Source organism: Phaseolus vulgaris, chromosome 4 (assembly GCF_051622355.1).
Source record: "Phaseolus vulgaris cultivar YP4 chromosome 4, ASM5162235v1, whole genome shotgun sequence".
Classification (NCBI taxonomy): domain Eukaryota; kingdom Viridiplantae; phylum Streptophyta; class Magnoliopsida; order Fabales; family Fabaceae; genus Phaseolus; species Phaseolus vulgaris.
The window spans coordinates 24,018,536-24,043,099 of NC_143501.1; the positions used below are offsets into that span (position 1 = coordinate 24,018,536).

The following is a 24,564-nucleotide window of genomic DNA, read 5'->3' on the forward strand; positions in this document are numbered from 1 at the left end:
GCGTGGTGTTCCAGGTGCGAGGAATAGCCCCTCCTTCCAATGTCTCTAAGCGGTAGGCGCCGTTCCCGAGCGCCTCGGTTATTCTGAACGGTCCAGTCCACTTGGGTGACAGCTTATTCTCCATCTCGTACTGGTGGGCTTTTCTCATCACCAGGTCGCCTTCTCTAAATTGTCTTGGCATCACCTTCGAGTTGTACCTTCGTTCAATCCTTCTCTTCACCGCCTCAGCTTTCAGTCTCGCCTCTTCCCTGACCTCATCCAGTAGATCCAGGTTCAGCCTTCTCTCTTCATTCGAGTCTTCCTCTACGAAGTTCTGGAATCTCAGCGAACTTTCCTGGATCTCCACTGGAATCATTGCATCACACCCATAGACCAAGCTGAACGGGGTCTCATGGGTTCCTGACTGTTCGGTGGTGTGGTACGCCCAGACTATACGGGGTACCTCCTCAGCCCAGCTTCCCTTGGCTTTCTCGAGCCTCCTCTTCAAACCTCTCAACAACACCCGATTAGCTGACTCCACCTGGCCATTTGTCTGAGGGTGCTCGACGGATGCAAACACTTGTTGAATTCCCACCCCTTCGCAAAGCTTCTTCAACAGGTGGCTTGCAAACTGAGTCCCATTGTCCGACACCAGGCGCTTAGGCACTCCAAACCGGCACACGATGTTCTTCCACACGAAACCTTCGATCTTGTGTGCGGTGATCTGGGCCACTGGTTCTGCTTCGATCCACTTGGTGAAATATTCAATTGCCACCACCAAGTACTTCATCTGCCTGATCGCCAGCGGGAAAGGTCCCAGGATGTCGATTCCCCACGTATGAAACGGCCAAGGGCTGTAAATCGACTTCAACTCCTCGGGAGGCGCCTTGTGCCAATCGGCGTGCTGTTGGCACTGTTTGCAACACTGCGCATACTTCTTGCAGTCTTCTCTCATCGTTGGCCAGTAGTAGCCTGCACGGAGATTCCTCGCGGCCAGAGCTCGACCCCCGACGTGGCTTCCGCATATACCTTCGTGGAGCTCCGCCATGATTCTCGTGCACTTCTCGCCATGTATACATTCCAGGAGCGGGTGAGTGAACCCAAACCTGTACAGATCGCCATCAATCAGGGTGTACTTGCTAGAATTCTTCTTTACCTTCCTAGCCTCAGTCGGCTCCAGTGGGAGAAGGCCATCTGCCAGGCACCGCTTGTACTGTGTTATCCAAGTGTCTGGCTCATGGGTAGCGCAGACCTGCATCACGTTCACCTTCTCTCCCCGACATGCTCTAATTCTCGGCGATCTCAGAGTTTCTTGCGTCAGGGACTTATGGCTTCTCGCTGCTTTCTCCGTCGACTTGCTTATCTGAAGGACCAGGTGATCTGCCACAAATGCTCTCGGCGTCTTCAGAGTTTCTTGAATCACCGTCCTCTGCCTACCCCCCTTGCCTGAACTGGCGAGCTTAGCTAGCAAGTCAGCTCGGGCATTCTGCTCTCTGGGCACATGCACTACTTCAAAGGAGGCAAAGGAACTCTTCAACTCCTGCACATATTCCAGATAAGCCGCCATTTGTGGATCTTTAGCCTGGAACTCGCCTGTTACTTGCCCTGTGACTAGCAGCGAGTCACTCTTAACCATCAGCACCCTAGCTCCCATCTCCTTGGCCAGCAAAATTCCGGCGATCAGCGCCTCATACTCTGCTTGATTGTTACTGGCTTTGAAGGCAAATCTCAAAGATTGCTCGATCAGCACGCCATTGGGCCCTTCTAAAATGACTCCAGCACCGCTACCCTGCTGGTTCGACGATCCATCCACCGAGAGTACCCAACGGAAGCCGTCCCCCTCAACTCGTGTCGCCTAAGACGAGAGCTCGACCACGAAATCTGCAAAGATTTGCCCCTTGATCGGGCCTCGGGGCTCATACTTGATGTCAAACTCTGACAGCTCCACTGCCCATTTCACCATCCTTCCCGCAACGTCGGGCTTCTTCAAAACTTTCTGGATGGGCAGGTCAGTCATTACCAGTATGTTGAAGCTATGGAAATAGTGGCGCAACCTCCTCGCCGAAAACAACACAGCCAGCGCAGCCTTCTCCAGGGCCTGATATCTCGTTTCGGGGCTCTGCAACACCTTACTAACAAAATAAATAGGCTTATGTGTCTGATCTTGGTCTTGGGCGAGCACCGCACTCACCGCCCTCTTAGTTACAGCAAAATACAACCTGAGAGGGATCCCCACCAGCGGTTTGCACAAAACCGGCGGGCTCGCCAGATACTCCTTCAGCTTGACGAAGGCTTCCTCGCACTCCTTCGTCCAGGCAAACTTGTTATTGCGCCTCAAGCACTGAAAATAGGGATGTCCCTTCTCTCCGCTAGCTGACACGAAGCGAGACAGGGCTGCCATCCGACCTGTTAGCTGTTGAACCTCCTTCACCGTAGCTGGGCTCGTCATCGCCAAGATGGCGGCACACTTATCAGGGTTTGCCTCTATGCTTCTTTCAGTCAAGAGGAAACCCAAAAACTTCCCAGCTTCCACGCCGAAAATGCATTTCTCTGGATTCAGCTTCAATCTGAACTTGGCGATCGTTGTGAACAATTCCTCCAAGTCGGCAACGTGCTTGCTCTTTTCCGGCGAGGTCACGACCATGTCATCGACGTACGCTTGCACGTTCCTTCCCAGCATCGGTGCAAGTACTCGATCCATCAGCCTCTGGTACGTGGCCCCCGCGTTCTTCAGCCCAAACGGCATCACCTTATAGCAATAGCACGACCTCTCCGTCATGAAGGCTGTCTTCTCTTCATCCATGGGATGCATCTTGATCTGATTATACCCCGAGAAAGCATCCAGGAAACTCAACAACTTACACCCTGCAACACTGTCCACCAGGGCGTCTATACTTGGTAAAGGATACGAATCCTTTGGGCAAGCTTTGTTCAGGTCAGTGAAATCGACGCACATGCGCCATTTCCCATTACTCTTCTTCACCAGCACGACATTTGCCAGCCATTCAGGGTACTGAACCTCCTGATGACTTTTTACGGCAAGTGCACCGCGTTTGTCAAAAGTAATAATTGTCCCTAAGGACGGATATCGATCCCACAAGGAACAGTGAATTATCGAGTACAATAATCGCTAAATATAAAAACAGAACAATTAAAAGAGTTTTGAATTAATTGTGTTGGCACTGATCAATAAGAAAACAAACAAAGAATTAGTTGTTTCAATTGGAAAAATAAGGATTAGTTTCATCTCTCTCACTCTCAAGTATTTTGATTAGCATGTCAATATTAAGTTCTTTGATTGAAATTGATGCCCGTATAAAAATCATTTATATCGATTCCTCGCATATAAAATCCTTAAGAATGTCCCCTAACTATCGATCCCTCGCATAATTATAAGAACAACTTAGAACGAAGCTCAGACGTTTAATAGCAATTAACATTTCAAGTCTATTCCTAGCACTCAAATATGTTAAGTATTGTTGTTTAGGTCCGAACCCTAAAAATACCTCCCGGTCAAATTTAAGATTCTCAATTTGTCACGGAAAATTAAAAGTAAAACAACAATACCAATAATCAATCAAGAACTGAATATTAATATATAAAATATCACCTCAATACATAAGAGTTTGAGCAGATTACTCCCAATCCCAAAGGGTAGAATTAGCCACGCATACTTCTATCACCTTCCATTCTCCCAATTGGGTTACAATTCACTCTATGGTGTTTTCCTCTCAATCTGGCCCCTAAGGTTGAGCCTCTAGCCCTCTATTTATCCTAGTTTTCTAGGGTTAGGTTGTTTATTGTGTCGCGCTAATGGGCTAAATGATAAAACATAAAATAGGCCCAATCTTCCTTATAAATCTGCAATTAACACCAAATTTGGGAATAAAATACTCTTATTCAAATAAAGATCATAAAAAATGTAAAAAGGTATAAATTCATAAATTAGGGATTATTTTATATGTAAATTAGCAATAAATCCTCATAAGTGCCTATATTTTAATATGAAATATTACTGAAATTAGACACTTATCACTCTCCCCAACTTAGAATCTTGCTTGTCCTCAAGCAAAGTAAATGAATATATATTGAATTTAAATATCAAACAGCTTAATTCACTAAACAACAGATCAAATTAGAAACTTATGATGCTTCCAAATTCAAATATAGAAAATTATAGACACAATCAATTTCCAGGATCAAATCAAAACAAATAAATGAAAATTCATCAAGGAATATCTTCTCATATGCTCACGGGTAAGTGTTTCTCTCTATTTTCACTGAATCATAACAAATCACAGTTGCTTTTCATTTCATCTTCAAATCACAAACATATTAGAAACATGAATCTTGAGGTCTTTTACAGGGTTGTAATGAGGCTGGGCTTCCAAAAAATATTGGTTTTTCTTAGATAACAAAATGCACATCTTAAAGAAGAAGAACATACCTACAATTCAACTATAGAGAACATATATGTTATCTAATTACCACTTTCTTTCGATGTCACCTTTTTCCTCATTTTCTTTCTTTTCGTGATTTTCATGAAATTTTTTTCTATCTTTCTTTTTTTTATTTCTTTTTCTTCTTCTTTTCCTGTTTTTTTTTTCAATAATAGGAAAAGATTCTTCCTATTTTCAACTTTTTGAACTTTCAAAATCAGAACCAACCATTCCCTTTTCTATATGTATTGCATTTATGTTCTCCTTCTTTAGACATGCTAAAGGGTAGAAAATTATATCAATAAAGGTTAAGGTGCAATATTAACAAAAAATTTCTTAGCCCAAAGGGGATATAAAAAAAAAAAATGGAATTCTAATATAAATGTTGGCTTTTTGGCCCTGGCTCCTAATTAACACAAACAAATGCCTCAATCATCTTCATGCTCTTTTATGATGCAACAAAAATAAAAATTAAGCAACCACAACTGTCAATTCATCAGTAAAACCCTCAAAATTGTTTAAGGTTCACACACTCACTTGGTTTCAATGGTCTCATTCCTTTTTTTCTTGTCATTATTTGTCCTAATCAATCATCCTGTTAAATTTGCATGTATCATAATTTTAACTACATTTGAATAGGGATTCAATCATATTTTCTTTTCTAATCCGTGTCTAATTCATCTCACTATTTAATATTTAAACTCAAATTCTTTTTTCCACAATTCAAAATTAATATTGTAGTTCTTTTTTATTTGAAAAAAAAATAAACTAGAAAACAAACAAATTAAAACTGAAATTTAGTCAAGAAAGATAATTCAAGACTTAAAATTACCAAACTAACAAAACATGAAATTTATTCAAAATAAGCAATAAAAACAAACTAACAAATAAGCAAATAAACAAAAAACAAAATAACCGAAAAATAAAATAAATAAAATAAGGCAAAATTCAAATAATTGAAAAGAAAAGATAATTAGAAAGATAAAACCATATTTTTGCTCAATCCTCTCTTCTTAAGAAGTCATCCAGCTTTTTGTTAAAATCTTTATCTACAGTCTTGCTTCATTTGCTGGATCTGCCCCCTGAATAATAGAACCTGTCCCAGGTCAAAAATACATAACCTGCAAAATGATTAGGAGGCATATAGGATTTTTTTTTTATATTATTTACTTTTTTATTTTTTATTTTAAATAAAATCAGCAAAGGTAATAAAACAACATAAAACTAAAATGTGGACTGGGTTGCCTCCCAGTAAGCGCTCGTTTAACGTCATCTAGCTTGACGCCTGTTTATTTCAAGATGGACAACTTTCTTTGTTGCATCATGTTGTATGCATTCTTCCTCGTTACAAGAACAACTTCAACCACACCATAAGGATCTTTGATGGATCTTTTTGCCAACTGCATCTTGGTGGGTTGAACCTCCAAATCGCCTAAATACAGTGCAGCCTTGTCCACAGATAAAGAACCTATAGACACGGGAAGATTAAAACCTCCTACATTCTTGGTATTTTGAAGCAAGTCCCTTTGAGTCATGACACTGCATCTAGCCTCCATCTCTCTATTTCTCTCTTCAATATAGCTCCTATTCTTTAGAAATCTTTCAAATGTTGAATCTTGCTTCAGATTTCCTGCAAAATAATTCCTAGGGAGCAATTTGTCAAAGAATTTTATGTCCTTCTCTGTTTTTGAAGGAGGATGAGGATATGATAAATCTTTTTCAAGAACACTTCTTTCCTTATTTTTATTTTGTTCTTCCTCACTTTGTTTCATTTCTCTCTCTAACTCTTCAGTCTCATCTTCTTTTTCAGCTATTACCTTATTGCAATGCTCTTTTGGGTTGGTTTGGTTGTCAACTGAAAACTGACCACTTTGTATTTCTTCAAATTGTTTGGCCACTTTTCCCATTTGGATCTCTATATTTCTGATCGTTGCCATGCTATTTTCTTCCATTATCACAAGCTTTGTTAGGGCTTCTTCAACTTTACTCATTCTTTCAAGCATGAATGGATCCTCAACTTCAGGTGAATTGTTCAGATAAAAACAGTGACCATTAAGATGATAACCTCCACAAAAATCACACATGATTGATTGACTATGGCTTTGAGATGAATGCACAACATATAACTGTTGGGGTAATTTAGCCATTTGCGCGGTTAGTTGCCCAATCTGCTGTGTCAGAATTTTATTTTGAGCCAAGAGTGCATCTTCTAACGACCCTTCCTTCTGAGTATTTTGTCTATCATGTTGGGCTTGATAATCAGTTGACACCAATGCAACAATAATCCTTGTTGCTTGTTCTACATCAAGAGCCGTCATTGTGCCGCCAGCTGCAACATCTAGGAGCATCTTTGTGTCAGATCTGAGACCGGTGAGAAATATGCTCAGTTGAGCAATATCTTCAAACCCATGATTTGGGCATTTTCTAAGCATCATTTTAAATCTTTCCCATGTCTCACAGAATGATTCATCTGCTCCCTGTCTGAACACAGAAATTTCAGACTTTGCTTTGATGTAGCGAGAAATTGGAAAAAATCTTTGTAGAAATTTTTCCTCTACATCCTTCCAACTAGTGAGACTCTGATTTGGAAGTGATCTGAGCCAATCCTTAGCCTTTCCTGCCAATGACAAAGAAAACAAGCGCATATAAACATTTTCAAGATCACCTGATTGAAAGCCCATTGTTCCCACCAATTCATAAAATGTAGACAAATGTGAACATGGATCCTCATGATCCATTGCTTTGAATTGATGGGTAATGATGAGAGTGAGAAAATTGGGATTTATTTTCAAGGTCTTAGCGGTAGCAGGTATTGCGATACTAGAATAATGCCTTGGTCCTTGGTACATGACATAATCTCCAAGTGTCCTCTTAGGAGGTGGGGTTTGTTCTTTTGTCATGTTGCTTTCACCCTAAAACATATTAGTGAAGAAAAAAAAAACAGAGTATATTTTTTCTTTTTTAAAAAAAATTATCAAAATAAAAACGAAAATAAATTTGAAGATAAAAATAAAAACAAATTAAAATAAATCTGCAAAAGAAAATAAAAATAACACAAACAAAATAAAATAAAACACTAAAATAACCCTAAGAGAAAAATAACAAAAATATACAGAAAAAAAAATAAAAACTTACATAAAATAAAAACTAAAAAAAATAAATAAAAATGAATGAATAAAAAATATAAAACAAAAATAAAAATACAATATACTAACGTACTTAAAATAACAAATAAATAATATGAATAAAATAAAAATAAAAATAAAATAAAATAAAACAAAATAAAATAGAAGATTATAATTGTAAAAAACTAACCAACTTATTTAAAAGATACTACCTAACGTAAAAATAAAAACTAAAACTAGAAATGATAAATAATTAAAACAAATAAATAAAAACTACCTAAACCTAAATAAAACTACGTAACTAAACCTAAAAAGAACTAAAATAAAAGAAATTCAAAAGAAAAATTAAAATAAAATAAAAATAAGATAAAAATAAAAATAAAAACAAACTAAAACAAATAACGTAAAGAAAATAAACAAATAAAAACAACAACTTTCTTTTTAAAAAAGCAAATCTATTAAAATAAAATCAAATCTAAAATAAACAAAATCAAAACAAATCAAAACAATTAAAATATTTACAATATTTAGGAAATTATACTCAACAATTCAAATCTGTTCCCCGGCAACGGCGCCAAAAACTTGATGACTTTTTACGGCAAGTGCACCGCGTTTGTCAAAAGTAATAATTGTCCCTAAGGACGGATATCGATCCCACAAGGAACAATGAATTATCGAGTACAATAATCGCTAAATATAAAAACAGAACAATTAAAAGAGTTTTGAATTAATTGTGTTGGCACTGATCAATAAGAAAACAAACAAAGAATTAGTTGTTTCAATTGGAAAAATAAGGATTAGTTTCATCTCTCTCACTCTCAAGTATTTTGATTAGCATGTCAATATTAAGTTCTTTGATTGAAATTGATGCCCGTATAAAAATCATTTATATCGATTCCTCGCATATAAAATCCTTAAGAATGTCCCCTAACTATCGATCCCTCGCATAATTATAAGAACAACTTAGAACGAAGCTCAGACGTTTAATAGCAATTAACATTTCAAGTCTATTCCTAGCACTCAAATATGTTAAGTATTGTTGTTTAGGTCCGAACCCTAAAAATACCTCCCGGTCAAATTTAAGATTCTCAATTTGTCACGGAAAATTAAAAGTAAAACAACAATACCAATAATCAATCAAGAACTGAATATTAATATATAAAATATCACCTCAATACATAAGAGTTTGAGCAGATTACTCCCAATCCCAAAGGGTAGAATTAGCCACGCATACTTCTATCACCTTCCATTCTCCCAATTGGGTTACAATTCACTCTATGGTGTTTTCCTCTCAATCTGGCCCCTAAGGTTGAGCCTCTAGCCCTCTATTTATCCTAGTTTTCTAGGGTTAGGTTGTTTATTGTGTCGCGCTAATGGGCTAAATGATAAAACATAAAATAGGCCCAATCTTCCTTATAAATCTGCAATTAACACCAAATTTGGGAATAAAATACTCTTATTCAAATAAAGATCATAAAAAATGTAAAAAGGTATAAATTCATAAATTAGGGATTATTTTATATGTAAATTAGCAATAAATCCTCATAAGTGCCTATATTTTAATATGAAATATTACTGAAATTAGACACTTATCACCTCCCTGATGTGGCCTGCAGCGAGGAGCTTCTGTGTTTCATCTCTAATCGTCTGCCTCCTCTCCTCGTTGAACTTTCTTCTTCTTTGTCGCACTGGTCTCACCAAGTTGTCCATTGCCAGATGATGGCACAAGAAGTCGGGATCAATCCCGGGCATGTCCGAAGCGGACCATGCAAACGCGTCCAGATGCCGCTCAATCACCTTGGCGATCTGGTCCTGGAGCTCGACCTCCAGAGATCTTCCCAGCTTGAAGATCTTTCCCCCGATCTCTTTCTCGAGCCACTGCTCGACAGGTTTTGGCCTGGATTCTCTGGCGATCACCGCCCTGGCGATTCCCTGCTCTCTCGCTTCCTCAGGGCGATTCCGCGCCTCTTCCTCCTCCAGACCAGCGTTCCCCTCCCCCAGCTCAGCGTCCACCACCTCCACGTCCCTTCCGGCGGTCTCTTCTGTTACCGTCGATCTGGGCTTCACACCGGGAGGTGGGGTGGTTGTTACATAACTCACTGATCTCTTGTTTTTCAGGCTATTCTCATAGCACTTTTTTGCTTCTTTCTGATCAGACTTGATCGTGATCACCACCCCCTCCATAGACGGCAACTTCACCTTCATGTGCCGAGTCGACGGTATAGCGCCTATCCTGTTAAGCGTGGGCCTTCCCAACAGGATGTTGTATGCTGAAGGAGCGTTTACAATGAGGTACTTGATTTTCTCCGTCCTCGAACCAGCCTCATCTATAAACGTGGTTCTCAACTCAATGTACCCCCTGACCTCCACCTGGTCACCAGCGAACCCATACAGGCACCCTCCATAGGGCCTTAGCTGGTCAAGGGGCAACTCCAGCTGCGTGAAAGTCGGCCAGAACATCACGTCTGCCGAGCTTCCCTGGTCCACCAGAACTCTGTGGACCTTCCTTCCCGCCGTAATCAATGAAATGACTATGGGATCGTTGTCATGGGGCACAACGTCCCGAAGATCCTGCTTGGTGAACGTAATGTCCACCTCCGGCGAGTGATCTTCAAACATATCCACTGTCATCACCGACCGCGCGTACTTCTTCCTCTGCGATGCGGTGCATCCACCACCTGAGAAGCCTCCTGCAATGGTGTGGATTTCCCCGTGGATAGGCATCTCGTGTTGCTGGGCTTCTCCACCCGCTGGCTGGGAACTCGACGCTCCCCCCGTCCTCCTGTCCAGCAGATAGTCATTTAGGAACCCGCTCTTAACCAGATCCTCGAGCTGATACCCTAAGGACAAACACGAGTCCAAAGTGTGGCCAAAGCCCTGGTGAAAATCACACCAGGCGTCTGGCTTTGGTCCGAGCACCTTGTCGCCCACCTTTTCAGGCGCTTTCAACCTAGCAGATATATTGGGAATGGCGATCAGGTCCGCCAATCCCATAACAAACTTGTGCTTAGGCGGGCGATTGTATTCCCGGCGTGCTGGTTGCTGGCGTCCCTGGCCCCTCCCCTTGTTCCTCCTATCATAAGGATGGCGAGTCCTCTGGTCCTTCCTGGCCGCCGCCGCTGTCTCCAGCACCCTTTGCGGTTGGATCCTGGTCTGGGCGCGTGGCCTAGCGGGAGCCACGCTCCCTCTCTTCTCGGCGACCTCACTCTCGTCGGCGATGTGAGCCACCGCAAGTCGCCTGACCTCAGCAAACGTTGCAGGGTGAGCCCTGATCAAGGCCTCGCAGAATGGTCCTGACAGCACGCCCTTCTTGAATGCATAGACCAGCATTTCTTCATCTTTAGCCGGCGATCTGACCATCTGCGCTCCAAAGCGATTCAGGTAGTCTCTGAGGGACTCTCCCTGGTACTGCCTTATATCAAACAAATCATAAGACACCCTGGGCGGTGCCTTGTTCACGATGTATTGCTCGACGAAAACCTTCGAGAACTGCTGAAAATTGGTTATGTGACCGTTAGGTAGGCTCACAAACCACTCCAACGCCGTTCCCTGGAGCGTGCTCACGAACATCTTGCAATACACGGCGTCTGACCCTCCCGACAGCATCATCTGCGTATGGAACGTGGTTAGATGAGCCTCTGGATCCTCCACGCCGGTAAAGACAGCCTTAACCGAAACCACGCTCGCAAGAATGGGCGTGTCAGTGATCGCCTGAACAAAAGGCATAGGGAAAACACGAGGTGGCGACGACGGCGCAACCTCTTTAGCAGAAGAACACCCTTGCTGCTCCTGAAGAGCTTGACGCAGCTCCTCAGTCACCTTGCTGAGCTCCTCATTCCTGGCGCGAGAGGCGACCAGGTCCTCATGCATTCTCGCCTGCTCTATGCGCGAGGCTTCCACAGTTGCCTGCAACGAACGCATCATCTCTGCCATCTGCGCCATGGTCATGGCAGCGGCGCCTTCAGCAGCGACGGGCGCAACTGGACTTGAACGATTGCTTCTCATTTTTCTCATGAAACTCAGCGAATCACAGAATGCAGCGAACAACACTTACTTCCGCTACGATTGACTCAGCGATCAATCGGAAAAAACTGTGCGAAACTCCGCAAGAAAATTCAAGAACACCGCAACCTCCAAAGAAACCTGCAACTCCACCAGAAACCACTGCTCTTCCCACGGATAACCAATCGAGCGAAAGAACTCAACTCCACCGAACAAATTACGCGTAAACAGCAGGAAAACCTCCCTTCACCGATCGAAAACCCAAACGAACGGTATAAAACGCGAATTCACCGAACAAACTTCAAGCAAACAGCGAACGATGGTTGCACCAGCACACAACCACGCAGAAAACTTCGAAAACCTTCAAGAACTCACGCTGTGGATGGGAGCAAGTTTTACACGGCCCCACGGTGGGCGCCTGATGATCCTGCCTGTTGACCGGAACGCTGGAAACTGCCTCGTCAAAGGATCGACTTGCGCTCCGCTTCAAACGTCCGTCCTTCTCCAAGATCCACCTCAAGAACCTGCAAAAGAACAGAGCGGCGCCCCTGCGGCCGATCGCACTCCAACGCCCAAGTCAGTGACTGAACCACCAAATACTGAGAGCAAGAACGCTCAAGAAATCTCAAGGAACCGTGCAATGTTCTCTCTCACAGTGTGCTCTAGAACTCGCAACCGTAAAGAGTATAATCTGAACGTGCGTACCTCAAAAAGTTTGTTGAGAACTCTTATATACCTGGTTACTTTCTCTCTCCTGGCAGTTACAGACTTGGACACGTGGCTCGCATCTAGTCGTACATGTGCCTTCATCTGGAGCCTCCTTGACTTGGGCGCTGCTTCTGACTCTCTTTTTGGCTAAGTTATTTATGCATGGTGCTGCCCAGTACATAGCTAACTTGGGAGTGCGATCTCTACTGGAACTGGCGAGTTAGGGTGCCTTCATACACCTTCCCTGTGGTCTCGCCGGCCGCCTTCATAATCTGCTTCACCTTCATCTCCGGCGATGTGTTTGCTCTGGCGATCTCCCATCGCTTGGTCGCCTGAGTTTACATCTGGCGACTTCACTTTCTACTGGGCGATCGCCTGGTATGTTGAAGATCGGAACACGCCAATCTTAACAACTGGCGACTTCACGAGCCCCCGACTTCCTTCCCCTCTGCCAACCTGGCGCCTTGTCAACACGCCTACACTGTAGCTTGGTGCCACGTGATCACCTCCGGCTACCAGGACGGTACAAGAGCAGAGTCAAGTCCTCTCTCTCTGAAAACCAGGTACCCATTGAATGAAATTAAATTCAAATTGATTCTTTTACTGCTATAAAATCTAGTGCAGATTTCTTCCACAAAGAACAACCAATTGCAACATCTCTTGCAATATCTCTTGCAACATCTCTTGCAAAAATCTGTGAAGTGAGTTCTCCTCTGTTTTTGTATCTACCATCATGGAATCAACTCCTCCCACCTCAAAGAGAGTCAAAACCAAGGCTGTAAGGTCTGGAGGAAGGCTAGAAGGCTGGTTTTCTGGAGAGAATGATCTCATTGAGAAGTATAGGTATGAAACAAGTATCAAGAAGATAAACAACCCCAAGGTTGTATGCTTTGATTGGCTGAAAAGTCAAAAGCTTGATAATGTGAGAAGGATGCTCAAGGATCAATCTCTCAGAAAGTTCCTGGAGATGAAGGGAAACATATATCCAAATTTGGTGAGGGTGTTCTACACAAACCTAAAGTTTGAGGGAAACAATCTAGTTTCTCATGTGAAGGGTGTAGAAATGGAGATAACTCATGAAGTATGGACTGCTGTTGCTGTCTCAAGTTCTCTGGTCTTAGAATCAACAAGGGAAACCTTGGAGTGGTGGAGGATTTTAACAAAATCCAATTCTACAAAAGTTGCTTGAAGAATAAACATGCTCAAGTTAGTACATGCTCGGTTGGAGGTTTGAAGCTTGATGAGAGATTGCTTGCTCTCATTCTGTGCTAACTGAAGAAGATCTGGTATATATCTTCTGCATCACCAAGAAAATCAAAATCAATTGGATCCATATTATCAAAGAACACATGCAAAAAGCCATGAGGTGTGTACCGTCCCGTATCCGGGCGTTGACAAAGTCAAGGTCAAAGTCAACGCCAGGAGTCAAAGTCAACACAAGGCGTCGCCTAGGTGAAGAGACGCCAAGTACCAGCGTCGCCAAGAGGAAGCGTCGCCAAGGCGAGGCGTCGCCTAGGTGAAGGCGTCGCCCAACCAGGGCGTCGCCAAGATCAAATATCATTAAGGCAAGGCAATCACAGTGCGGTTCCCCGATACCCATGGGTAGGAAATATCATTGACGTCGTGGGAAGGCCTCAGGTCCCGATAATCCGGGGTAGTGATAAAGAGAAGGAAAAGGTGGCTTCAAGGCCATAGTGATAGCACCAGTGTAGGGTAGCCTGACTCGTCAAGTACCCCTGCCGCCCCAGAGACGCCTTTGGGACAGATACGACTCAAGGGGAGGGTCACGCCCAGGGTAGCCAGGTGCAGGGTACGAGAGGAAGGCAGATACGCTCTCAAAGTGAGTGACTAGATGATTGAGGGCATGAGTTGGCACCCAAAAAGTCACCCCTTGCGCAGTAGCACTCCCAAGCAGGAGGACTCACACGTAGAAACGTCCCCAGATGGGCAGAAACGACCCCAGATGGGGTCATGGCGCTGTGAGGCCCTCCACGTGTACGATAGCCAAGTCAGAATAGAAACACCACTTAGTCAGGTACCAGGTAATTAAAGTCATTTAATACAGTTTCTGTTTCGAGCGTTTAAGGTACTATAAAGGCTCCCAAGCGTTTCAACGTCTTAAATGTGCTACGTTTTCTAATTAGACGCGTTAATTAAGTGCGTTACGTTTTATGATTAAAAGCGCTTTAAGGCGCTTTAAATGCTTGGGTAGTTTAAATAGCGCCGGGAATGTTGGAAACAGGGTTCGAACTTTTGGCTAATTTTCCAGAAACACTCTAGTTGCTTGCTCGAGCCTCGAGGTTACGCACAAGGGACTAGGGAAGGATTTTGGCCAGAACGAGAAAATACACACTAGACACAGTTTCTTTTTGACCACCTTCAGAGTGCCATACGCGGTGCTCCGAAACGGAGGTGCATAGTTTTTGGTGTTTCTTGTTGGCTGACTTGAGCGTCGGAGTGCAAACGGCCGCTAGGGCGCCCTTTTGTCCTTCTTTGCAGGAATCCACAGGTAACCAGTGGGAAGAGTCCCTAGCTGACGGTTGAGGTCGCGCACGAAGACGTCCCAGGTCAACCGGACGGAACATTTGGCGCCCACCGTGGGGCCGATATAAAACATCAGTCCCATCACAAGTTTGAGAAGATCTACCAAGTTATAGTAACGTTGGAGGAGGTTTGAAGAGACCGTGACAATGACCACCACAAGACGGGGTACTGCACGCGCGGCCCCAGCAGAACTATCCATGCAATAGGTCCTGGAGAAAATGCGGGGGCTGCAGGAGGATATGGCGGTGTCGAAACTGGAACAGGAACGCATGCAAGCAGATCTCGAAGCCTCGCATGAGAGGAATGAAGAGCTCCGTCGTGTAAATGAGGAGTTGCGCCGGGGTCTGCGAAATAATCGGGGGCAACGTGAACATGACGAGATGGAGAACCACTCCCCGCCAAGGGAGTTTTCCACTCCCTTCTCGCAGGAGATTCTGGATGCAGTGATCCCGAACACGTTCGCGGGGCCCAAGGTGATCTTCACCGGGATGGAGGACCCTGAGACGCACCTCACTGCATTTCACACACAGATGGTCCTGGTAGGCGGCTCTGACGCTGCCAAGTGCAAGCTCTTTATGAGCACCTTGACTGGGATGGCTATGGACTGGTTCATCAGCCTCCCGGACGGTCATATCACCTCTTTCCGACAACTGTCACGATTGTTCAGGGAACAATACCTAGCAAACAAGGCCCCGCCGCCGGTCTCCTACGATTTCTTTGATGTGAAACAGTATCAAGGGGAGACCCTAAAGGAATACATCAATCGCTTCGGGGCCCAGGTAGTAAAGGTTGGTACGACAAAGGAACCTATGATTGTGTACGCGTTCGTGAAAGGCGTATGCCCCGGTCCTTTTGGGAATCCATCATTCGCAACCGCCCTAGGACTTTTGCTAAACTACGGCGTCGGGCGGTAGAACATAACGCTTCTGAGGGAGAGGTGTGCGTGAAGCGCACCAGCGTCGTACCCTCGCGCCCGAGGGGACCGACGCGAGCTCAACCCGCCAGGGTCAATGAGACCACGACGGGAAGGAAGAAACCAGATGGGAGACGCCCCTACGAGGCCAGAAAGCCCCAACCCCGGGGTCCAGCGGGAGGCGATCGCCCGGCCAGAGAAAGAACGAGGCCGGCGAGATACAATTTTGTGGTGGAATTGAAGGACCTGATCGCCGTGCCTAATATAGCAGAGAGATTGAGGCGACCGGCGAAGTCCGATAAGGTGTTGGGGCCTCGGAAAGACTCTTGGTGTGAGTTCCACGAGGCTTTCGGTCACCACATTGATAACTGCCTGTCGTTGGGTTACCAGCTGGATGAGCTGGTGAGAACCGGGTTTTTGAAGGATTATGTCGCAGAACCCCCAACGACCGCCACCTTGCCGCCGCCAGCGGAAGAACAAACACACGAGACGCCGGTTCTCGGCGAGGTCCATACCATAGCTGGAGGATTTTCCGGCGGAGGACCCACCGCCTCCCAGCGAAAGAAATACGCGAGGGGGGTCAACTCGATCGAAGAAAGAATCTCGGGTGAGCCGTGGGAGTCGGACCTCGTATTCACGAGAGGGGATCTTCGAGATGTGGTGCCGCACGACAATGACCCCGTGGTCATTTCAGTTGTCACAGCTGGGAGAAAGGTGCACAGAGTTCTTGTCGACCAGGGAAGTTCAGCAGACGTCATGTTCTGGTCGACATTCAATAAGTTGCGGTTATCCCCCGACCTTTTGAGGCCCTACACAGGGTGCCTGTATGGGTTTGCGGACAACCAGGTGGAAGTCCGAGGCTACCTGGAGTTGAGGACTACGTTCACGGACGGAGAGGCCTCGCGTACCGAAAGCATCCGGTACTTGGTCGTGAACGCCATCTCCGCTTACAACATCTTGTTGGGCAGGCCGGCGTTGAACCGGTTGAACGCAGTAGCCTCCACACGCCATATGAAGATGAAGCTGCCGGACCTCAGTGGCAAGGTGATAGTCATCAAGTCATATCATGAGGAGGCAAGGAAATGCTATGAGAACAGCCTGAAAACGAAGAGAGGCGTGTTCATGGTGTATGAGCGTCCGCCGTGTGCAGACATGACGATGATTGAGGCGACGCCCGCTGCGTCGACGCCTAACGAGGCCGTACCCGCGAGGGCGACGCCAGAAATAGATGCACCCATGGAGGAAGGCCCTGCCGGCGTGGTGCCCGTGGATGAGGCGGCGCCCGTCGAGGATGATAGCAGGGAACAACCGGCGGCTAACGCCGTGGAGAGGGAGATTGGCGGCAAAATGTTTAAGTTAGGAAGTTTGCTGAGCCCAGAAGAACAGGAAGGGGTGGCATAAGTGATTTCGCGCCACCTAGATGCTTTCGCATGGTCCGCCTCGGATATGCCCGGTATCGACCCTGATTTCCTGTGTCATCACCTCAACATGGATGCCACGGTCCGCCCGTGCGCCAAAGAAGGAGAAAGTTTAACGAAGAGAGACAGCAGGTGGTAAAGGATGAAACGCAGAAGCTGTTGAGTGCTGGCCACATCAGGGAGATTCAATACCCCGAGTGGCTGGCCAACGTCGTCTTGGTGAAAAAGGCGAATGGGAAGTGGAGGATGTGCGTGGACTTCACGGACTTGAATAAGGCGTGCCCGAAGGACTCGTACCCGCTGCCCAACATCGACGCGTTGGTGGATAGTGCATTCGGCAACAAGGTGCTGAGCTTCCTGGACGCATTCTCAGGGTACAACTAGATCAAGATGCACCCGAGAGATGAGAGTAAAACTGCATTCATGACTGAGACTTGCAGTTACTGTTATAAGGTGATGCCTTTTGGGCTGAAAAACGCGGGCGCCACATACCAAAGGTTAATGGACAAGGTCCTGGCGCCCATGCTAGGGAGGAATGTGTACGCCTACGTAGATGACATGGTGGTGGCGTCGCAGGATAGGGCACAGCACACGGCAGACCTGGAGGAGTTGTTCGTCACAATATCCAAGTACCGCCTCAAGTTAAACCCTGAGAAGTGTGTCTTCGGGGTAGAGGCCGGTCAGTTCTTGGGTTTTATGCTCACAGAGAGGGGGATAAAAGCGAACCCCGACAAATGCGCAGCGATTATCGCTATGCGAAGCCCGACGTCGGTAAAGGAAGTGCAGCAGCTGACAGGGCGGATGGCGGCACTCTTAAGGTTTGTTTCCGCCGGGGGAGAGAAGGGGCACCCATATTTCTAGTGCCTCAAGAGAAATAGTCGCTTTGCATGGACTGACGAATGCGAAGCGGCTTTCATTAAATTAAAGGAGTACCTGGCGACGCCACCGGTCTTCTGCAAACCGGTAACAGGTGTGCCCCTCCGGCTATATTTTACGGTAACGGAGCGGGCTATCAGCTCTGTGTTAGTCCAGGAGCAGGACCAGAGTCAAAAGCCCATCTATTTCGTGAGCAAGGCATTACAAGACGCTGAGACGAGATACCAGGCGCTGGAGAAGCCAGCGTTAGCAGTGGTGTTTTCAGCCAGGAGGCTCCGTCATTACTTCTACAACTTTACGGTGGTAGTGATGACAAACCTCCCTATACAGAAGGTGCTGTAGAAGCCTGACGTGGCGGGAAGAATGGTGCGCTGGGCGGTGGAGCTGTCAGAATTCGACATTCGGTATGAGCCTAGAGGATCCATCAAAGGGCAGGTGTACGCAAATTTTATAGCGGAACTCTCGCCCGGAGGTGAGCAAGAGGTGGAAGTGGGCTTGTAGTGGTTGCTCTCGGTTGATGGCTCTTCCAACCAACAAGGGAGTGGTGCGGGAATAGTCTTGGAGGGACCCAACGACGTACTGATTGAGCAAGCCCTGCGCTTCGCCTTCAAGGCAAGTAATAATCAGGCGGAATACGAAGCCCTGATAGCAGGAATGCTCCTGGCCAAGGAGATGGGCGCGCAGAACCTCCTGGTGAAAAGCGATTCCCAGCTGATTACAGGGCAGGTGTCGGGTGAGTTCCAGGCGAAGGACCCACAGATGGCGGCATATCTAAGATATGTCCAACTATTGAAGGGAGCATTTAACGCTCTTGAGCTGATACATGTCCCAAGGGAGCAGAATGCCAGAGCCGACCTGCTTGCCAAGCTGGCCAGCTCAGGCAAGGGGGGTAGGCAGAGGACAGTGATCCAAGAGACGCTCAAAGCTCCGCGTAAATTCGTGGAAGATAACAGGGTGGATGTCCTCCAGATCTGTACATCAAGAGAGAGTCCAAGGAATCATCGCTCTTTGACCCAAGATACGCTGAAGACGCCCCGCATCAGCACGTACGCGGATATGCCTGAAGAAGGAAGACAAATGCAGGTATGTGTCCTAGCCGAGGGAGACACCTGGATGACGCCATACAAACGGTACCTGGTGGATGGGTGATGTGATTCCAATAGCCACATAGAACAAGATTCTTGACACTTTGAGGAATCACCTTGAGCTGGAAAATATAGAGGCACTTTCTTAGAAGTTGGATCATGGTTCTAAAATCAAGAACTCACCAATAACAAGTACCAAATCCCAAACTCATTTGGATGAACCAAATATTGTCAAATTGAATCAACAAAGGAGAAGGAAAAGAAGAAACCGAACAGAATTGAACTTAAAACAAAAGTACCGAACAGAAATTAAGAAGCAAACAGAAAATAGGCGCTGGAAAATTAAAGGAACCGAAACAACTACAACTCAAAACTCAAAGCTACATGAACAAATTGAAGAAGAAGAAAGGAAGGAGAAGAGAATGCTCATGAAGATGGAAGATAGGTTGGATGATCACGCCACTAGAAGTATGGATGCTCCTAGATGAGTGTGGAAGCCGCCACTTGAGGAAACCATGGTCCTTCAAGATAAGACAAGAGAAGAAGCTCAAAGCTCTCCAAATGCTCACTCCAATTTTGAGTATAGTTTCTTTAGATAAAATTCAAATCTGAATTTTACAAAGGAAGCACCTCTATTTATAGCCTAAGGTGCTGAAAAATAGGTGGGAAATTTCAAATAAACTCATTTGAAATTCCCACCAAAAACAAGTCACATGGGAGGTGTGACCTTTTTCTACTATGACACCTCCCAAAAACTACACCAACACCACTCTCCTAAGTCACATGGACAATGTGACTTTATTTTACATTTTCACACACCTTTATTTAATAACCACACCTCCTAAAACTATACAAGAGTATTTCAAAGCTTGGCCTTGCCCCTCATGGGATGGATTTGGGCTCTTTGGGCTTTGGCCTTCTTGGGCTTGGGCTTGGGCTTTGGGCTTGGGCCTCATCTTTATTTTATGTCTTCTTTTAATTTTGAGAAGACTAGAAGGAAGAACTTCAAATGTGAGGGTGGATGTCCTCTTCCTCCATTAATAAAAGCCTCCTTTATTTGATTCTCATCATACTCCTCGAGTTGGAGAGAATTCGTCCACGAATTCTGAATCCCTGCATATAACAAAGTCAGTTTAGTTTTACAATTAAAAGTGGAAGAAAAATGTAAACATGACTTAGCATTTGTAAATAATGGGATTTCAGAAAAGGAGGTTCTATAAATCGACCAAGTTGGAAAAATTTGTTTGGGAATGATGTGATGTTTTGGAAAAAGACCTCTTAAATGGTGACAACCATTAGGAGGTATGAACAAATCATCCCTAACATTTTTTAACCAAGATGGTGGTGAAATAGGAACCTTGGGTAATGAAAAAGATAAGGAAGGAAAACACCTTGGAGGTGAAAGGATAAGACCCATGTCAACTTGGCCTTCTTTGTCTTTTTCTTGTTTACTTGTGGTAGGTGGGTGAGTTAGGTCTTGTTTTACTTTGTTGATCTTTAAGATTTGCTTTTGTGGACAATGAAGAGCTATGTGCCCAAAACTTAAACATTTAAAACATTTGGTATTTGAAGTTTTGGTAGGCGACTTAGGAGTAGAAGGTTTTGTAGTTGAAACGTTTTTTGGAAATATGGTTTGTTTGGAAAAATTGGAAGGAGAATTTTGAGTAGACATTTTGTTGGCATCCTTCCTAGAAGAGTTGTAGAAATCATCATCATGAGTATTTTTGAAAGTTGTTTTCAAAAGATAGGATTCCACCTTGATGGCTTGGCGAAACACTTTCTTTAAAGAAGAGTACTCATTTAATTCTACAATTTCTCTAATATCTCTTCTCAAACCACGTACAAACCATTTTATCTTTGACTCTTCATTAGCATGCATATTCATTTTAGTCAAAGTTGTTTCAAAATCTTTAAAGTATTCTTCTACCATCCTATGTCCTTGAGGAAGCCTTTGGAACTTCAACAAGTGTTCCTTCCTAGAAGGAGGAACAAACCTCGCGCGCATACACTCTTTCAAAGCATTCCAAGAAACCACGGGAGGTTTCTTGCGATACATAATGTCCATTACAATTTTATGCCACCATTCTTTGGCATAGCCCAAAAAGGATAAAGAAACTAATCTAAGTTTTTGGTCATCTTGGACCTTATACACATGAAAATAATGGTCAACCTTAGTCTCCCATTCTAAATACACATTAGGATCACTATCACCATTAAAACTAGGGACTTTTTTACAAGCAATGTTGAACACTTGGTGATATCTTTGGTCACGGTTATAGCTCTCTTCATGAGAATGATGGTGATGCCACCTTCTTCTATGTTCTTCTTCACCAAGGACTGAAACTTTGCAAGGAGAATGCTGCTTGTAATATGCACCACTTGAATAGCCAGCCATTTTGCAAATAAAAAATAGCAAACACACAAAAACAGCAAACAAGTTAAGAAACAAAATTAGCAAAAACAGTGAGCTTGGCAATGAAACTGCCGAAGTGAAATGAGGCTGAAAAAAGAGACCACTCTCAAAGAAATAATGTTCTTGCACCAATCTGATCTTGAGGCCTTGGAATCCTCAAATGAAATATGTCAAAGCAAGCACACCAATCTTAAGAGCAAACCACCATAAAACCAAAGAAACAATAAAGACAAACAAGAAAAGGTATAAGCAAGGAAAGGTAATTGCAAAAGGAATACTATATGTAAGACAAACTCAAAGAGTAAGAATGAAAGACAATCAAGAAAATAAAGAACTCAATGAGAAAAGTAGGCACACAAAAGAAAACCTAAGGAAAAGCACTAGAGGAGATGAAGAAAACAAAAAATTTAGCTACTGGAAATTTTTTTTTTATGCAAACTGTGTTTGATATTCACTGATTTAACTGGAACGTTGTAGAGCGAACTGGATTATGAAATTTATACCACAGAAACTTCAAGACGTTAACTCAATAATGGCACTGGAATCAATTAAAAACAGTAAGCCAATTGAGAGAAATAAATTTTTTAAAATCACTGCCAGATTACCGTATTTTTTTCGGCAGGAATGTACACTTTTTTTATTTTATTTATCATTTTTTGTGTACTTCATATTTTTGAATGATTCTTTTTTCTATTCTTTTCTAACACTTTGAATATCTCAAATCCAGAATTTCAGAATTTTACAGTACGTAAATCAGTTGCAATAAGGAAAAACAGTAAGCACTTTTTTCAGAAACAGAGGAATCCTAATAGGAATAAAAAAACAGAATGATGAACTAGCAAAGACATAATAGAAAATGATGTATTGGAACTTGTATAGGTCTAGAATACAAGTATGAACTCAATTCTAAAAAGAAAATGCACAAAGGATCAACATCAATTCAGAAAATTATATGACACCAAAGCAAGAAACAATCAAAACAATAAAAGTACTACTAGAAGTAATGACATATATGGAATAACATGACTAAGACACAACTTGACATGATTCAAAAATTTAAAGACACAACACAAATTGTAACAAATGAAAGGAAGCTTAAGGTAAACTCTAGGAAGGATAATGCCATTCCAAAAGAGCAACCATACTCATAAGAATTATGAGTGCCATAAACCTTTCCACAAACACTTGGAGCAAAAGAAAAACAGCAAGAATACTCAATTAAAATTCTAAAACAGCAACTAAAATTGCAAGAAATTAAAGAGCTCTTGAAATTAAAGTGCACACAACTCAACAATTAACAAGAATGAACCTAAGACTCATGATACCACATGATGTGATTCCAATAGCCACATAGAACAAGATTCTTGACACTTTGAGGAATCACCTTGAGCTGGAAAATATAGAGGCACTTTCTTAGAAGTTGGATCATGGTTCTAAAATCAAGAACTCACCAATAACAAGTACCAAATCCCAAACTCATTTGGATGAACCAAATATTGTCAAATTGAATCAACAAAGGAGAAGGAAAAGAAGAAACCGAACAGAATTGAACTTAAAACAAAAGTACCGAACAGAAATTAAGAAGCAAACAGAAAATAGGTGCTGGAAAATTAAAGGAACCGAAACAACTACAACTCAAAACTCAAAGCTACATGAACAAATTGAAGAAGAAGAAAGGAAGGAGAAGAGAATGCTCATGAAGATGGAAGATAGGTTGGATGATCACGCCACTAGAAGTATGGATGCTCCTAGATGAGTGTGGAAGCCGCCACTTGAGGAAACCATGGTCCTTCAAGATAAGACTAGAGAAGAAGCTCAAAGCTCTCCAAATGCTCACTCCAATTTTGAGTATAGTTTCTTTAGATAAAATTCAAATCTGAATTTTACAAAGGAAGCACCTCTATTTATAGCCTAAGGTGCTGAAAAATAGGTGGGAAATTTCAAATAAACTCATTTGAAATTCCCACCAAAAACAAGTCACATGGGAGGTGTGACCTTTTTCTACTATGACACCTCCCAAAAACTACACCAACACCACTCTCCTAAGTCACATGGACAATGTGACTTTATTTTACATTTTCACACACCTTTATTTAATAACCACACCTCCTAAAACTATACAAGAGTATTTCAAAGCTTGGCCTTGCCCCTCATGGGATGGATTTGGGCTCTTTGGGCTTTGGCCTTCTTGGGCTTGGGCTTGGGCTTTGGGCTTGGGCCTCATCTTTATTTTATGTCTTCTTTTAATTTTGAGAAGACTAGAAGGAAGAACTTCAAATGTGAGGGTGGATGTCCTCTTCCTCCATTAATAAAAGCCTCCTTTATTTGATTCTCATCAATGGGGCTCTCCCGGTGGAGCCGGAAGAGGGTAAGAAGGTCAAAAGAAATGCCGTAAGATATACTCTGGTGGATGGAGTGTTGTTCAGGCACGGGTTCACTCACCCTATCCTAACGTGTGTAAGTGGCGACGAGTGTACCAGGATAATGGCGGGCATTTGCGGGAGCCACGTAGGGGGAAGGTCCTTAGCCTCTAAGGTGATACGCGCAGGGTTCTTCTGGCCAACAGTGAAAGAGGACTGCGCGCGACACGCCCAGCGCTGCAGGCAATGCCAAAAGCACGCTGACTGGCACAAGGCGCTGCCAGAAGAACTGCGATCCATATATAGCCCGTGGCCTTTTCATACATGGGGAATCGACATCCTGGGCCCGTTCCCACTGGCGATAAGGCAGATGAAGTATTTGATCGTTGCCATCGAGTACTTCACCAAGTGGATAGAGGCAGAGCCCGTGGCACAGATTACTGCGCACAAGGTACAACACTTTGTGTGGAAGAACATTGTGTGCCGCTTTGGTGTACCTAGGCGCTTGATATCCGATAACGGGACCCAGTTTGCCAGTCAGCAGTTGAGAAATCTGTGCGCTGAGATAGGTATCAAGCAAGTGTTCGCGTCAGTCGAACACCCCCAGACCAACGGGCAAGTGGAGTCAGCAAACAGAGTTTTTATATACTTCTCGAGAGTTCCAGCGTTGAACTCCAAACTGATCAAGGTGGCGGAGTTAAA

The 24,564-nt window shown here is 44.0% G+C and overlaps 1 pseudogene; it reads left to right on the forward strand.

Moving 5' to 3' along the window:
- Nucleotides 1–6,821: 6,821 nt before the first annotated feature.
- On the forward strand, nt 6,822–6,927 carry LOC150027977 (small nucleolar RNA R71; annotated as a pseudogene).
- Nucleotides 6,928–24,564: the final 17,637 nt, after the last annotated feature.